The sequence below is a fragment of the Ambystoma mexicanum genome, chromosome 8, assembly GCF_040938575.1.
Source record: "Ambystoma mexicanum isolate Mex_15411 chromosome 8, UKY_AmexF1_1, whole genome shotgun sequence".
Taxonomy (NCBI): Eukaryota; Metazoa; Chordata; class Amphibia; order Caudata; family Ambystomatidae; genus Ambystoma; species Ambystoma mexicanum.
This window is the reverse complement of record NC_090929.1, coordinates 865,378,893-865,397,673: the sequence shown is the minus strand read 5'-3', so window position 1 is coordinate 865,397,673 and position 18,781 is coordinate 865,378,893.

Genomic DNA, 18,781 nt, shown 5'->3' with positions numbered 1-18,781 from the left:
GAAAACAGGGAACCCCATGCATTTCCAAAAAGAGGACACCCGTGGGAATCCACAGAGGTCTGACTTGCGCGAATCGCCCGAGAATGTATTACCCACAATCCCTGGCAAAATCTGAAATTTAGTGAAAAAAGTACAATTTTCAGACATTTCCCTCTTGCCACCCACCGAAACACGCAGCCAACTCCACATGTCCTACCTTCCCGCATTCCCACAGGTGTCCCGACGTAAACGGTACCTCACATGTGTGGATGCACCTACCTGGGCGCAAAGGGAAAAGGCTAAACCACCGGTAACCGCCAAAAGCTTTGGGGATACAACCTACAGATTTGGCCCTAGGGTGTCGAAGCCACAAAGGAAAACAGGGTACTCTGCATTTCCAAAATTTAATACCCACAATCGCAGACAAAGTGAAAATTGTGGTTTTTCCACCAAATTTCAGACTTTGTCAGGGATTGTGGGTTATAAATTATGGGGCAATTCGCACAAGTCAGACCTCTGTGGATTTCCGCAGGTGTCTTCTTTTCAGAAATGCATGGGGTTCCCTGTTTTCCTTGTGTGGCTTCGACACACTAGGCCCAAATCTGTAGGTTGTCCACATGAGCAAAATTCCTGAAAATCTGCTGTGCGAAAAGACTTGGGGTTACCAGTGTTTTAGGCTTTTCCCTTTGCACCCAGGTAGGTGCACCCACACATGTGAGATACCGTTTTTGTTGGGACACCTGTGGGAATGCGGGAAGGTAGGCCATGTGTTGTTGGCTGCGTGTACGGTGGGTGAGTGAATGTGCGGAAATTGAGGGTTTTTTTCTGTCATTTTCCCGATTTTCCCCCAAACTATGGAATGTTTCCCTACATATTTGTTGCCTGACCTGTGCAAATCACCCCTTCCTAAACTTGGAATATTGTCTACTTTTCAGAAATGTATGCCTTTATGGCTTCCCATTCAGCTTTCCTACCCTTTTCTTCCATTCTGTCCACGCTTGTCCTATTAAACAAAAAAACACCAAAATCGTCTACCTCTCACAAAACAGCTGATTAGCATATCAAAATATGTTATTTTGGTTTCCACTCACTCAATCTGTTCTTGAAAGCCTGCAAAATGGCAAATCCAGCACAGCAAACCATTTGTTCCTAGCTCTTACGAGGAAAACACCACAGGCTTCTTTGTACAACATTTTATTGGCATTTTCTGAAAAAAAAACAAATGTTCTCCTTTTTGTTTCTTTTCTCTCACACCCTACAGCAAACTAGCATTCCTGGGTGGCGTTACGACTGCCTACATGTGGGAAAAAAGGGGCCAACTTTGGCCGAGATATCTCATGTAACAAAGAAGTTACAAGGGATTGAATGGCGACATAGTGAGATCACCAAAAAAGGGGGGAAATACCCATGGCAGTTAAGGGGTTAAGACGGTAAAGCCCCAGAGGATATATCATTTGTAAGGTAGCTCAGTTAGTTAGTGCTCCAAATGCAGATTGTGCACAGGAATATGTAACACCTGTGTTCACTTCCTGGCTTAATCTTCCGGTGGGATAATAGGCAGAGTGAATGCATTCAGCTTCCGATGCAACACAGCATTTTCCAGGTCAATTGGTTCAGGAAAATTGGTGGAAAACACTATTACTGTCGCTTTTTCTAAATGGCCAGATTTCTGTGCACTTTCTGGGTGGAGTTCGGGAGCAGAGTGGACATACCTGGACCCCCTGTATTTCCCGCTCCACCAGACAAATCCAGCCTTACTGACAGCATGGATTCTCATGCTGAAATAAGGAAAGGGATTCCTCTGGGATCTGCTTGGAAATGAAACCTGGTAAAAGCGGGCAGAGTCCAGAGGAAGCCATTGTCAATTATGGCAGCAATTGCTAATTGCGCAAGGTATTTACACTCTTCCAAAGTAGAAAAGCAATGTGATTTCACCTGCCTTTTATGCTAAAATCTTCTATTTTGTGGTGGAAAATTAAAAACGTGCGCCAATGGAAGTGGTCCACTCCATGCAGTTTACTTTGCGCCTTGATGCTTGGGGGTTTTGCGTGATGCTACACATGTAATAATTAAATAAATATATTTAACATGACCCCAGATAAATGGCAATTCGTGATTCGAATGAGTGAGCATGGCATGTCGCTGGTAAGAGGGTGTCCTGTGCTTCTTGAGTGCGTTTGCAAATGCCCTTAATTGCCATCTCGCGTTAAACAGGTGCTTAAACCCATCAGTGTGGATTGTGCAAGAATAAGTCAAAAGAGGTATTTCAAATAGCCAATTTTGCTCTTTGGGTGAAATTGTCAAAGTGGGAGAATGTTGCCCAGCATGTGCCACTTTCTCTGCGTAGTGAATTGTGCCCACCCCGAGGAAGAAGTGTGAAAAACCCACAAGGGCACTGTGCCGTGCTCTTTCTGCGTGTGTCTTCCCCACAGGGCGACAGATGCCGACTCAGATATGGGAAAGTCTCACGTGGCAAGCCTGTACCTTAGTTGATGTGGCAAAGGATTCCAGACTTCTGAGTCTGATAACATTACTAGCATTGAGTTACATGCCACCTGACAGGTATGTGTAATAAAGTTGTAAAGCAGAGCTGTTAGTGGGCTAAAGCAGGAGGCAATGTCTGCCCACCCTCAAAGGGTACGTACAACCAAAAGTAATAGGCTCCTCGACCCATCATGGCTGTAGGGGCCAGGCTCCAAACTAGGGCAAGAATGCCCTCCATTCATCCATGCCCACGAGTAGGGTACCCCTCATCCTCCAGGAACCCTGTTGAGCAGCCTCTGTGCTTTCCAGGTGATACTAACGTTATTTAAAGCCAGAAGTCTAAAAGGTAATCGCTTAATTGCAGCTGGATAGTAGCTCCTGGCATGATCAAAATGCCTTAACCAAGTGTGACATCACCCCCTTCATTTATAAGCAATATGTGTGTTCTCGCATTTCTTCATCCGCTGAATTACTGTTAGAAACAAAGACAAGTGTTGTCTCTTGTGTAGGCATTAGGAAGGCAGTTGCCAGCCTCTGGCATAATATGCCCATGTTCTTCCAATATTGGCTAGCTGTTGCTCTCTTATGGCCAGGTAGAACCATCATGGCAGTGACTGGCAAATGCCTTTGCGCTGCAGACAGAAAAGCGGAAATAAGAGGCCAATTCAAGATACACAACAAACAGCTGCCATTGCTGTGTTAGGGAGAATATGTTGAGTGTTCAAGCTAGGAAGTATGCATTAAGCAAGCAATCAGTGAGACAAGGGAGAGGCAAAGAAAGGCCAGAGGAGCTCTTTGAATAATGTAGCAGGGCAGAGGACACATGCTCTGCTGTCCTAGTAACATATGAGAGAATCAAATAGATCAGGCTTTGCAGCAAATGTTAAACGATAAAGGAACAGAGTCCAGTTCTGCATTCAGAATAACAAGGAAAAGAAAGGCTAGGCTCTGAAGCCAGCATGGGATGGAATAAGAGGGACCAGACTCATCATGAGAGGCTGGACTGGCCCTCGCAGGGGCGCAAGAGGGGCAGCCCACATAACGCGCTGTCCCTCTGGCCACCCCCCTGGGTGCACATACACCCCACCTACTAGGCATCCCCCGGGTCTGACACATCCAGCTGTGGACCTCGGGAGTGCTTATAAGGGATTGCTCATCCTCCTTGTTTGCTTTACCCCCCCGCCGGAGGAGAGTCAAAGCAGCAACATCACACACCTGGTCCCTCTACTCCCATAACAGAGCTTACTCAGAGGTACAAACAAGATTTCCCTTTTCTTTGAAACCCCATACTTCCATTCCAAGAGACACACACGTCTCCTTGCCCCACACAAAAAAGTAGCAACTTGCAGTTGGTAGGTAAGGCTGCAACTCCTTTATTTGGCAGGAGTCCACTTACATATGATCTGTCTCTTAACGAGCTGGCGTCCTAGCTCTGGCCCACTGGAAGTAATTATTTCCTTCTCGCTTACCATGAGCTCATAGTCAGATGATAAATCCAGAAATGCAACATACAAAGCCATGTTCTTTGCTGCTGCATCCTTTAATTTTCTTCTGTTTTCTTTTCTTCTTTTCTCTTGTTTTATACAGTGATATTTGTAATTTAATACATACTGCTATTTTAATTCTAATTTTGTGAAAAGTCGAGTTCTTTGACTAGAGAACAATAAATAAATAAATAAATAAAGCAAAGTCCCCAAGATGTCCCCTGACCTCCTCAGATTTTATGTGTCTCCTACACCACTGGGGGATATATGTGACTTTTTCAAACCCATGTGTTTGACTTCCTTTGCTGTGAATGAAGCGGATGTGAACTGCATAGCTTTCTCTGATGGATCTCCCGCATTAGTCTCCAAAAGTAGCTTGATTACTGACACACAATTACTGCAGATAGAAGCACTGCCAGTTCCTTTGTTGCCAAGTCACCTAGAAGCGGTGTCCTCTAAGGAGCTGCGATCGGTAAATGAGGCAGATGGTGTCAGCTCCCCTGCCGTCATTCCTGTGCTAAAGCTTGGCCGTGGTTTGGAAATATCGGTGCACAACATTAGTGTAAATGTTTCTTCACCTGTATCTTCCTCCTTTCCAGCTAAATGTTCAGAGCATTGCAGTGTTTGTATTGGTGACATATCAATAATTGCATCATCTTCCTTGATAAGTGCCCATGATAATAGCTTATATCAGTCTTCAAGCTTATTTGACAATTCCAGCAACACTGATCACTTGTCACTTGCACCATTAGCGTTGGAGGGTCAAGTACCAAGGGGATTAAGTGTAACATTGACTCCTACTCAAAATCCATCGAGCTGTCTATCTTCTAATCTGTACGAAATTACTATACAAGCTATGAATACAACAATCACTACTTTAGTAAAATTGTTGCATGGACCGGTAATGTGATAGCTAACAGGTTTTTTGCCACCGAGCTCACTCGTGCCCAGTCTGTGACACACATGCCCATTGTTTGTGGCTGTAGCACACATTGTTGGTATATTTGCTTCTGTCGTGGGCACACATTCGGTCACTGTGCTTTGAGGCCATGGCATTGTGGCAAGGCCAGCAGGAACTAGTTTTAGCAATCACTTGTCACATGTGTATGTTGGGTGATTATTAAGGCCAGGAAGGGTGTGTGAGCAGATGCTTCACTCATGGATGTTATTCTGGTGAATGCAGTTTTTTTTTATTTGCAGGACACATGTTGATGATAATCATACTGTGTTCACACCACGGGGGTTCAGGTGAGCAACAGTTGATCATTGCAGTGGTAATGAGTCACAGGGTGCAGGGTGTGTCACATATGAGGTGTGCTGGGGGTGGTATCCCTTCTGAGGGAGCTGCCTGTGGGTGGTGTCCCCACTGGAGGGGGTTGCCTGCAGGGGTTTCCCCTTCTGGAGGGGGCTGCCTGTGGGTGGTGTTCCTTCTGGAGGGGGCTGCCTGCAGGGGGTATTGAAGAGGTGGAACCAAGTAACCCCATCCAAAGCTCCTCCCCATGTTGTCTATATGTTGGGTGCCAGAATGTGAGACGTGTGCAATACCAGTGAGAGTGCCAATATGGAAGATAATCCTGGAAGTAAGATTACCATTGAGCAAGCCATACATGCATACACAGCAATATGATGGCCATTTGAATGAAATCCCGGAAGAAGTGCGACAACTGAACAAAGGAGAAGATTGGTGATGTCATGAAGAACAGAGCTGATACACCCAGAAGAGAGGCAGATACAAGAGAACATAAACATTCTATAGGCACTCTAAGGAGGAGGTGCCAAAGATGAACAACATTTCGGGCTCTAGAAGACGAGGTTCATGCTAACAGAAATAATGAAGAAGATATCAAGTCATTTTACAATTGTACAGAAGCAGTAACACAAGTAGACAAAGGGCCTCATTACACGGTAGGCGGTAAGGGTTTACCGGTACCGGTAAGGGCACCAGTACCGGTAAACCCTTACCGCCTTACTACGAGGTCCCTTTGCGGGTCCTCCCTTAACGCCTGGTTTTTCCAGGCGTTAAGGACGGGACCCGCAAAGGGACATTGGAGCTAATTACGGTACCGCAACTTGCGGTACCGTAATTAGCACCTTCCCCATTCCCATTGTGCCCTATGGGGCAAAAATGGGAATGGGTAAGGGCCTTGGTGAATGGGGAATTACCGCCCCCGCTCACCTTGGAGTAGGGCGTTAATTCTGCCATCCACCAAGGCGGACTCGGTACGGTACCGGCGGCAACCATGGCGCTAATAGCGCCATGGTTACCGCCTACCGTGTAATGAGGCCCAAAGTATTCTTAAAGGCTAGCTATGTAGTGAATAGATTTCGGCGATGCGCCAACGTATATGTATAGGAAAATTATGGACTATGGATGATTCCACAACGCACTTTAGCAGAGCTAGATCCAGTAAAAAGAATGGGTTTCAGTGTGTTGCAGTTAGAAATCAAAAACTTAACCATGGCGGTGAACCAAGGAATGGTTTGGCTGGCTCAACACCAAGAAGTCAAGGCCCCTTTGGGCCTGAATGTTTTCACAGTGGCTACAGAACGTATGGAAGATGTCAGAGGTTCATCATTTAATAGTATTTTAAATACAGAAAGACTCGAAAACATGGTCTGCAGACGCGATATTTCACTGTGATTGACTTCTCAATCCCGTTACATTAAGATTCTCAAGGTCTGATGTCATTTACGTTCAGACAGACTGAGTTAAGAAGCACAAGATTACCAGAGGGGTATTGTGAGTCTCCATCGATTTTCAATAGAGTCCTGCAGATGGACTTAAGCAATATTGATTTGCCAAGTGTTGTGTTGCAATACAAGATGATATTTTGGTCAGAGGAAGAATGCATACAAGACTCAGTTCAGCTAATGATTGTTCTAGCCGAGAAAGGATATAAGGTGGACAAAGAGAAATCACAGCATTGTCAAGAAGAGACTTTATACATAGGCCAGTTAATATTACATGAAGGTAAGAAAGCCACACGTGAAAGGGCTGAGGCCATTTTGAAAACAGCAAAACCACACACGATAAAGCACATGCAGCAATTTCTGAGAATATGTAATTATGTGATAGCATGGGTATTTGATTATAGTTCCTATACAAGGCCATTGTTGCGGGTCCTGAAAAAGGATCAAGCGAATCAGGAAAAGATTGTATGGACTGAGGAAATGGAGAAAGGGTTTGATGAGTCAAAAAAGGCTACTTGTACAGCTCCAGTTCTAGGGATTTGGAATTATTCTGAGGAATTCTTATTCTTATTTATGCACACAAAATGGAACAGTCATGACAGCAGTACTCACACAGAGAACTATGTTGGGGTACAAGTCCTTAGCATATTACAGTAGGATTTTAGACCCAGGAATTAGTGGTCACTTCCCAAGCAAACAATCTTTGACTGCCACCGCGTTCACCATTGAGAAGTCTGCCAGCATTGTAATGGGGTGTTACATGACGTTGTTGGTTGAGCATGCACTATTTTCTGTTTTGGAAAAACCTAAAGGTACATTGACGTCTCAAAGAGCTTCTGCCTATGAGCTGGTTATATCGAATCCAGCAATTGAAATAGTCAGAGGGTGGATGGTGATTGCATAGTGGTGACTATTTCTGATGCACGAGTGGCTGGCTATCTTCTTGGCTCTAACCTTGCCCGAGGCTTTTAACAAATGCTGGTAGAGTTTTTGGCTGCCTACTTCCCCTGGACTACTTCTATGTTGGGACAGAGACTCAGGTCATCCCGGGGTCGTCCGAGGCCAGAACGGAAGGACAGGGCATTGGGTGGTGTGAAGGGAGGCGGCAAGGCCCCTGGCACCCTCTATTTGATCTTAGTAAGGAGAAAGGGTGGAGGTCAATTCCCAAAAAGAGAGGGTCAAATGCCATAAGAGAAAGGACACCTGCTGTGCCCCTGAGCTAGCCAATAGATACAAGGTTCTCACATCTTTGAGGACCTAGAGTGACTGCCGTGGGGGCTTATAGTGCTCGGATGCTCAAGAAGCAAGGGCGGTACTGCAAGGGGTAGCGCCAACCTTGGAGGGTAAGCCATTCATCAGGACACCCTCAGAGTTTTGCTTGCTCTCATAGAATATAGTGGGGGCTGGAGGAAAGTTGGAAAGGGCAGATATTGTTGAGCTCCTGCAAGCAAATTAAGTGATTCTCTTGGAGGATACCTGGGCATTTGAGACCCCTAAATTGGATGTTTTTTTTGTTCTCTTTTATGTTTATGTTTATGTTTATTAGGTTTATATAGCTTTGGGATCCCAGCCAAGAAAAAGATGAGAGGTAGATGTTATGGGGGTTTTTGACTACCCTAATAAAGACCTCTCTTGACTGTAGGGTCAAGGTGGTTGAGACCAATATGGCGGTGTGTGAGCAGTGTGTGTCTGGTGGCACAGGACGCTGCTTCATTTCCTCAGGACTTCGTGAATATTTCGCCAGTGAAACTGCAAGGCTTTTGCCCTCTTTCTACTTCTGTTAACCGCAGCTCCCAGAATACGTACACACTGCGCATGCGTGGAGCGCGGTGCAGTGTGTGAGGAGTGTGTGTCTGGTGTCCGTGGCTCAGGGCAAGAGGCGAGGTGAGGTCCAAGCTCCTACTCCATTGAAGATCTCATTGGACGAGCCCAAGCACAACAAGGTGAGCCACTACATGCTTTGAAGGGCAAGGCTTTTGCATTCAGAGACAAGACTGCTGCTACTGTTGCTCATAAGCTTTTCCTGGTGCTTGACTGTGACTGTGGGGCAAGGCCCTTTGAGCAGTCTAGCACAATTGTTACAATGCACCATTAAAAACCAGTTCACATGTGGGCCTACACTCATTGAACTATTGCCTGTTATAAGGAGCCTGGAAAGTGTAAATGGTTTACAAAACATACACATTAAAATCTAACATGCCTCCGACATTGAAAACAACAACCACTTCACTTACCCTAAAGTCCACCCCAGTACGTCACTCGTCGACGAGTGCCCTCAAATGCAAAATGGTGGATTCTACTCTTGACTTTGGAGAAAAGAAATCTTGTGATGGGGATATCATGGGGGGCAGGGGGGACAAATCCCCCCCACAATTTTGAGTGGGGGGTGTAATTTCATTTATCCCCCCCAGAATATGTGTTTGGTGTGTCGTGCAGGGATCTGTTTTTGAAGTGGGGGAGGGGCTGCTTACTATGTAAGCTGCCCTCTCCCTCCTGGCCCCCAAAGCATGGGGAAATACCCTGGCGGCAGATGGGTGATCATCTGCCCCCAGGGAAGGGGGGCAAACAAAACAAAAAAGATTTTTTTTTAAACATAGTTTTGGGTGGGGTGGGTCTGGGTGGGACCACTAGTCACCGGGGATTTTTGCAAGGAAAGTTACCCTCTCCCCCCCACCCTACATGGATGGGGGCACCTTATGTAGCCCTCCCTGGGGGCAAATTTCTGCCCCTAGGAAGGGGTACATGAGATGCCCTCCATCCATTTGGGGTGGGGGGAGAGGCTACTGCAAATATTGGCAGAGCCACCCCTCTCAAGCCTGGGGCAGTACGTTTTGACCCCCCCAGGGGCAGATGGCCAAACACATGTGCCCATCTGCCCCGGAAGGGCAAAACAAAAATATATATATTATAACTTGTTTTGGGTGGCGTCAGGGGGGCCACTAGACCACCAGGATTTTTTGTGTTTGAACGGGGGGGTAGATAAGTGGATAGTGGGGCACCTTATGTAGCCCTCCCTGGCGGCAGATTTCTGCCCCTAGGAAGGGGTACATGAGAATCCCCCATCCATTTGGTGTGAGGGGAGAGGCCACTGCAACTATTGGCAGAGCCACCCCACTCCAAGCCTGGGGCAGTACATTTTGCCACCCCCTGTGGGCAGATGGTCACACACATGTGCCCATCTGCCCCTAGGAAAGGGCAAAACAAATATGTATATATATATATATATATTATAACTTGTTTTGGGTGGGGGTGTTGGGCCCACTAGAACACCAGGATTTTTTGTGTTTGAAAGGGGGGCCTCTCCCCCACCCTAAGTGGATGGGGCACCTCATGTAGCCCTCCCTGGGGGAAGATTTCTGCCCCTGGGAAGGGGTACATGAAATGCCCCCATTCATTTGGGGTGGGAGGGAGTACACTGCAAATATTGGCAGAGCCACCCCCCCAAGCCTAGGGCAGTTCCATTTGCCCCCCCCCCTGGGGTCAGATGGCCACACACATGTGGCCATCTGCCCCTAGGAAAGGGGCAAACAAATTATAACTTGTTTTGGGAGGGTGTGGGGGGCCACTGAACCACCATAGATGTTTTTAGTGGAAAGGGGGGTGGTCCTCTCCCCCACCCCAAATGGATGGGGGCATCTCATGTAGCCCTCCCTGGGGGCAGATTGCTAGCACAATCTGCCCCTAGGAAAGAGGCAAAACAAAAACAAAAATAAAAAAAATGATAACTTGTTTTGAGTGGGTGGGGGGGACACTAAACCCCCACGGATGTTTTTAGTGGAAAGGGGGGGTGCGCACAGGTGTCTTCTTTTCAGAAATGCATGGGATTCTCTGTTTTCCTTGGTGGCTTCGACACCCTAGGCCCAAATCTGTAGGTTGTCCACATGAGCAAAATCTGCTTTGCCGAAAGGCTTGGGGTTATCAGTGGGTTAGCCTTTTCCCTTTGCGCCGAGGTAGGTGCATCCACACATGTGAGGTACCGTTTTCGTCGGGACACCTGGGGAAACGTGGGAAGGTAGGACATCTGTTGTTGGCGGCGTGTTTCGGTGGTAGGCAGAGGGAAAACCAAGGAAAACAGGGAACCCCATGCATTTCCAAAAAGAGGACACCCGTGGGAATCCACAGAGGTCTGACTTGCGCGAATCGCCCGAGAATGTATTACCCACAATCCCTGGCAAAATCTGAAATTTAGTGAAAAAAGTACAATTTTCAGACATTTCCCTCTTGCCACCCACCGAAACACGCAGCCAACTCCACATGTCCTACCTTCCCGCATTCCCACAGGTGTCCCGACGTAAACGGTACCTCACATGTGTGGATGCACCTACCTGGGCGCAAAGGGAAAAGGCTAAACCACCGGTAACCGCCAAAAGCTTTGGGGATACAACCTACAGATTTGGCCCTAGGGTGTCGAAGCCACAAAGGAAAACAGGGTACTCTATGCATTTCCAAAATTTAATACCCACAATCGCAGACAAAGTGAAAATTGTGGTTTTTCCACCAAATTTCAGACTTTGTCAGGGATTGTGGGTTATAAATTATGGGGCAATTCGCACAAGTCAGACCTCTGTGGATTTCCGCAGGTGTCTTCTTTTCAGAAATGCATGGGGTTCCCTGTTTTCCTTGTGTGGCTTCGACACACTAGGCCCAAATCTGTAGGTTGTCCACATGAGCAAAATTCCTGAAAATCTGCTGTGCGAAAAGACTTGGGGTTACCAGTGTTTTAGGCTTTTCCCTTTGCACCCAGGTAGGTGCACCCACACATGTGAGATACCGTTTTTGTTGGGACACCTGTGGGAATGCGGGAAGGTAGGCCATGTGTTGTTGGCTGCGTGTACGGTGGGTGAGTGAATGTGCGGAAATTGAGGGTTTTTTTCTGTCATTTTCCCGATTTTCCCCCAAACTATGGAATGTTTCCCTACATATTTGTTGCCTGACCTGTGCAAATCACCCCTTCCTAAACTTGGAATATTGTCTACTTTTCAGAAATGTATGCCTTTATGGCTTCCCATTCAGCTTTCCTACCCTTTTCTTCCATTCCGTCCACGCTTGTCCTATTAAACAAAAAAACACCAAAATCGTCTACCTCTCACAAAACAGCTGATTAGCATATCAAAATATGTTATTTTGGTTTCCACTCACTCAATCTGTTCTTGAAAGCCTGCAAAATGGCAAATCCAGCACAGCAAACCATTTGTTCCTAGCTCTTACGAGGAAAACACCAAAGGCTTCTTTGTACAACATTTTATTGGCATTTTCTGAAAAAAAAACAAATGTTCTCCTTTTTGTTTCTTTTCTCTCACACCCTACAGCAAACTAGCATTCCTGGGTGGCGTTACGACTGCCTACATGTGGGAAAAAAGGGGCCAACTTTGGCCGAGATATCTCATGTAACAAAGAAGTTACAAGGGATTGAATGGCGACATAGTGAGATCACCAAAAAAGGGGGGAAATACCCATGGCAGTTAAGGGGTTAAGACGGTAAAGCCCCAGAGGATATATCATTTGTAAGGTAGCTCAGTTAGTTAGTGCTCCAAATGCAGATTGTGCACAGGAATATGTAACACCTGTGTTCACTTCCTGGCTTAATCTTCCGGTGGGATAATAGGCAGAGTGAATGCATTCAGCTTCCGATGCAACACAGCATTTTCCAGGTCAATTGGTTCAGGAAAATTGGTGGAAAACACTATTACTGTCGCTTTTTCTAAATGGCCAGATTTCTGTGCACTTTCTGGGTGGAGTTCGGGAGCAGAGTGGACATACCTGGACCCCCTGTATTTCCCGCTCCACCAGACAAATCCAGCCTTACTGACAGCATGGATTCTCATGCTGAAATAAGGAAAGGGATTCCTCTGGGATCTGCTTGGAAATGAAACCTGGTAAAAGTGGGCAGAGTCCAGAGGAAGCCATTGTCAATTATGGCAGCAATTGCTAATTGCGCAAGGTATTTACACTCTTCCAAAGTAGAAAAGCAATGTGATTTCACCTGCCTTTTATGCTAAAATCTTCTATTTTGTGGTGGAAAATTAAAAACGTGCGCCAATGGAAGTGGTCCACTCCATGCAGTTTACTTTGCGCCTTGATGCTTGGGGGTTTTGCGTGATGCTACACATGTAATAATTAAATAAATATATTTAACATGACCCCAGATAAATGGCAATTCGTGATTCGAATGAGTGAGCATGGCATGTCGCTGGTAAGAGGGTGTCCTGTGCTTCTTGAGTGCGTTTGCAAATGCCCTTAATTGCCATCTCGCGTTAAACAGGTGCTTAAACCCATCAGTGTGGATTGTGCAAGAATAAGTCAAAAGAGGTATTTCAAATAGCCAATTTTGCTCTTTGGGTGAAATTGTCAAAGTGGGAGAATGTTGCCCAGCATGTGCCACTTTCTCTGCGTAGTGAATTGTGCCCACCCCGAGGAAGAAGTGTGAAAAACCCACAAGGGCACTGTGCCCTGCTCTTTCTGCGTGTGTCTTCCCCACAGGGCGACAGATGCCGACTCAGATATGGGAAAGTCTCACGTGGCAAGCCTGTACCTTAGTTGATGTGGCAAAGGATTCCAGACTTCTGAGTCTGATAACATTACTAGCATTGAGTTACATGCCACCTGACAGGTATGTGTAATAAAGTTGTAAAGCAGAGCTGTTAGTGGGCTAAAGCAGGAGGCAATGTCTGCCCACCCTCAAAGGGTACGTACAACCAAAAGTAATAGGCTCCTCGACCCATCATGGCTGTAGGGGCCAGGCTCCAAACTAGGGCAAGAATGCCCTCCATTCATCCATGCCCACGAGTAGGGTACCCCTCATCCTCCAGGAACCCTGTTGAGCAGCCTCTGTGCTTTCCAGGTGATACTAACGTTATTTAAAGCCAGAAGTCTAAAAGGTAATCGCTTAATTGCAGCTGGATAGTAGCTCCTGGCATGATCAAAATGCCTTAACCAAGTGTGACATCACCCCCTTCATTTATAAGCAATATGTGTGTTCTCGCATTTCTTCATCCGCTGAATTACTGTTAGAAACAAAGACAAGTGTTGTCTCTTGTGTAGGCATTAGGAAGGCAGTTGCCAGCCTCTGGCATAATATGCCCATGTTCTTCCAATATTGGCTAGCTGTTGCTCTCTTATGGCCAGGTAGAACCATCATGGCAGTGACTGGCAAATGCCTTTGCGCTGCAGACAGAAAAGCGGAAATAAGAGGCCAATTCAAGATACACAACAAACAGCTGCCATTGCTGTGTTAGGGAGAATATGTTGAGTGTTCAAGCTAGGAAGTATGCATTAAGCAAGCAATCAGTGAGACAAGGGAGAGGCAAAGAAAGGCCAGAGGAGCTCTTTGAATAATGTAGCAGGGCAGAGGACACATGCTCTGCTGTCCTAGTAACATATAAGAGAATCAAATAGATCAGGCTTTGCAGCAAATGTTAAACGATAAAGGAACAGAGTCCAGTTCTGCATTCAGAATAACAAGGAAAAGAAAGGCTAGGCTCTGAAGCCAGCATGGGATGGAATAAGAGGGACCAGACTCATCATGAGAGGCTGGACTGGCCCTCGCAGGGGCGCAAGAGGGGCAGCCCACATAACGCGCTGTCCCTCTGGCCACCCCCCTGGGTGCACATACACCCCACCTACTAGGCATCCCCCGGGTCTGACACATCCAACTGTGGACCTCGGGAGTGCTTATAAGGGATTGCTCATCCTCCTTGTTTGCTTTACCCCCCCGCCGGAGGAGAGTCAAAGCAGCAACATCACACACCTGGTCCCTCTACTCCCATAACAGAGCTTACTCAGAGGTACAAACAAGATTTCCCTTTTCTTTGAAACCCCATACTTCCATTCCAAGAGACACACACGTCTCCTTGCCCCACACAAAAAAGTAGCAACTTGCAGTTGGTAGGTAAGGCTGCAACTCCTTTATTTGGCAGGAGTCCACTTACATATGATCTGTCTCTTAACGAGCTGGCGTCCTAGCTCTGGCCCACTGGAAGTAATTATTTCCTTCTCGCTTACCATGAGCTCATAGTCAGATGATAAATCCAGAAATGCAACATACAAAGCCATGTTCTTTGCTGCTGCATCCTTTAATTTTCTTCTGTTTTCTTTTCTTCTTTTCTCTTGTTTTATACAGTGATATTTGTAATTTAATACATACTGCTATTTTAATTCTAATTTTGTGAAAAGTCGAGTTCTTTGACTAGAGAACAATAAATAAATAAATAAATAAAGCAAAGTCCCCAAGATGTCCCCTGACCTCCTCAGATTTTATGTGTCTCCTACACCACTGGGGGATATATGTGACTTTTTCAAACCCATGTGTTTGACTTCCTTTGCTGTGAATGAAGCGGATGTGAACTGCATAGCTTTCTCTGATGGATCTCCCGCATTAGTCTCCAAAAGTAGCTTGATTACTGACACACAATTACTGGAGATAGAAGCACTGCCAGTTCCTTTGTTGCCAAGTCACCTAGAAGCGGTGTCCTCTAAGGAGCTGCGATCGGTAAATGAGGCAGATGGTGTCAGCTCCCCTGCCGTCATTCCTGTGCTAAAGCTTGGCCGTGGTTTGGAAATATCGGTGCACAACATCAGTGTAAATGTTTCTTCACCTGTATCTTCCTCCTTTCCAGCTAAATGTTCAGAGCATTGCAGTGTTTGTATTGGTGACATATCAATAATTGCATCATCTTCCTTGATAAGTGCCCATGATAATAGCTTATATCAGTCTTCAAGCTTATTTGACAATTCCAGCAACACTGATCACTTGTCACTTGCACCATTAGCCTTGGAGGGTCAAGTACCAAGGGGATTAAGTGTAACATTGACTCCTACTCAAAATCCATCGAGCTGTCTATCTTCTAATCTGTACGAAATTACTATACAAGCTATGAATACAACAATCACTACTTTAGTAAAATTGTTTGAAACATTAGACTTTAAAATCTCAGCAAGCCAAACAAATTGATTTAATAGTGAGTTGGATGAGTGATAATGTGTTATGAAATGCGAACCAACTGACTGAAAAAACAGCAGAGAAATGCACAAATGAGCTTATAGCAGCTCATGATGCTCTTATGCAAACACCAATTGTTGTTGATTATGGTATTGAGCTGGAAAAGCTTGCAGTGTTTGAAAAGTCACCTGTTGTTGGTATGGAAAATAAGATGGTTCTGTTGGTTGATGCAACTAATATGAGTCAAACAAGTCATTCATTGACCTTGTAACCCAGGTTGTGAGTAGTTCTTGTGTTGACATAGTGGCAGCTGACAAATCAGTGATTTGTCACAAGGTTGATGAGCTTATAACAGAACAAAACTTAGAGCTGTCTGTAGAAAATGAAGGGCAACCTGAGCAAGGTACAAAGGCCCCTTAGAAGCTATTTCAAAATAAAACAGGCTTGATGCGAAGGAGCAGGAACTTAGGTGTGATAAAGAAACCGAAGAATCAAACGGCACCTCCTTCTTGATCAAGAGGCAATCTCAAACAATTGCTAAAACGTTTGATTCCACAAGTGAATACTGGGTCAAAAATGAAAACAAATATTTGTTAAAAAAATTGCCCAGCACACTTACTAACACAACACAGGTTGCACACACTGTTACTTTCATTGAAGACTATCAGCCACTAAATGAGCTCATAATGTCTAACCGAGTGTGAAATCCAGCTCTATTGGCACTCCAGATGCCGCTAAAGCTAGCACTGTAGAGACTCCAGAGGCTGTGTCAACAAGCACTGTAGAGTCTCCAGACACTCAGATAGTGAGCTCTTTTGAGGAGTTCAACATTGTAAAAGTGAGTGCTATTGAGATTGTGGATGGTAGTGCAACATCTAATGATACAAAAAGGAGTGTTAGCCCCATCTCAGGAGGCTAGTAGCAATTTTGTCTTGACAGATATTCAAGAGCAAATTGACCGTTCCATTCAGCAATACATTGAATTCCAACTTACATGTGTGAATACTAAATTGCAACAGCCCCAAATAACAGTGGTGACACAGGTTCCTGGCATACTAGTACAGCCTGCCCAAATAATTAATGTTGATGCTCTGGGTGTTCCTGGTATAACACCTACCATGACTGATATGATGCACTCATCAGCGGTGCACTATAATCAGGAAGTAGACAAATTGATTCCAATGTACGCAGTGGCTCATGCATTGGCTACAAGAGAAGTAAATAGACCTCTGGTGGATCTCCGATTGTCATAAGCAGGGATATGTCAACCTACCATGCACATGGCAGGTTTAAGAGAGTCTCCTTTAAATTATGAAGCCCTCTGTTTGCAAGACAATGCCTCTCAGCACAGTAATTTGGAAATCCATCCTAAAGTTCAGGAGGTGCAGGCTCACATGGGATATCAAAATGACAACCAAATTGCTAAAGCGGTGCAAAATTACTTTGACCAAAACCAGTCACACTACGATTCTGCGAATCAGGACCCAACATTGTCTAAGAAACAATATACTAAACTGGGCCAAGCCGCTAACCCCGGTTTCACCATTCTAAGAGAAAATGAGACACCGAAAACGAGTACGAAACAGGCAAAAATCAACATAGCTAATAAGAGGCGTGCTAATTTCTATCGGCTCATTCTCAAGTGTCGCCCTGCTCCTTTCACTGCTTACACTATGAACAGAATGAGTATTCTGGCCATTTTCGATGAGGCCATTTTCGATGAGATTGGTGCGCTGAGATACATAACATCGGTGGACATTGATCAAGTCGACTTTGTTCAGAGCAATGACAATTCGATTGCTAGAATATGGCTTCAATCTCATTTCATAAGGAAGGCCCTGTGACAGACTCGGATTGATATATTCGCTCTGGGTTTTGTCCTAGCGGTTAATCCGTTTACACTGGACACAGAGAGTAACTTAATCCTGGCGAGCAATGCCAAAAGTTTCAAGAGAGTTAAAACCCAAAATTACATCTATGGAGTGCGTCAGTTGACCAAAGAGAAAGCACTTCAGTGCCTCAACTCAGACAACGCTAATCATAATCGAAAATCATAACCAAGAATTGAAATAAGCAAACATGAAATTTTAACAATTAGTTGGAACACATGTGGTAATTCACATCTTTTTGGTCAAAGTGCGGTCAAACTGTCTAAGTATGAGATAATTCTTTTACAGGAGACGTGGCTAAAAGAAAAGCCAGTATGGGAAGACCACTCCATAGTGTTCCATCCGAATAAGCCTCTGTCCAAGGGCGTCCCTCGTCTGGTATGTTATTAGCAATTAAAAACCACAGGAATTAGCATCTCACCTATTTACTACTCACTAAACTTAGTCTCCTGGGAGGAAGACTGATGAAGTGGGAGAAAGGGATAACACCCTCCCCCCAATCTCATCCAGACCATGACACATAAGAGGAGTATGCCCACCTGTAAGATCAACACCAGGCCCCATGGCTCAAGATGATACCTGCGGCATGGATGAACTCGACTAGAGCAATGACTACAAGTATCCACATCGTTAGAGATGCCATGACGACATAGCCAACAGACAAAAGCACACGTGCCACCATGCACACTGGTCACTCACACACCAACCTACACGAAGAACATACTCAGTGCTATGACGTAGCGGACCGTCACACTCACGGACACGCATCTTTTTTATTTTGTTTCACATAGGCCTTCTACAGCACCGCAGAAACGCAAGACGCCTGAAGAGATTGTGTATATGCTTGCTGATGCTTCCTTGCCACCTATCTCTACAAGACGCTATCACGTATACTTAGCACTGCATATGATGATTTGTCACTCCACAACCACCCGGGACCCATGAACTGAGCCCGAGTAGGCCGCGAGCAAGAGTCCCCAGGTTGGAGCCTTGCAAACAAAAACCCCTTCAGAACGGAATACAAGTGCTGATCAGGCAGAACAAGCCCCTAACGAGGGCCCACAGCCAAGGCCATGATGTTGCAACTCGCATGCCGAAAGCCCAGCGCCAAGGTTATACCTGCAAATGCTAAGCCTCCAGACACAGAATACTAAAATCAAATGCTCATAATTCTGCTCCAGCCACGGTCTCTCCACACGTGACCAAGCCGAACTGACAAGGTGCCAAGTCTATGAGACAGAGATGCAGCCAGGGTCTCACAGGTTGCAACAACGAAGCGGCAAGATGGACTCCTACAGCGACGGGAACGACTTGCC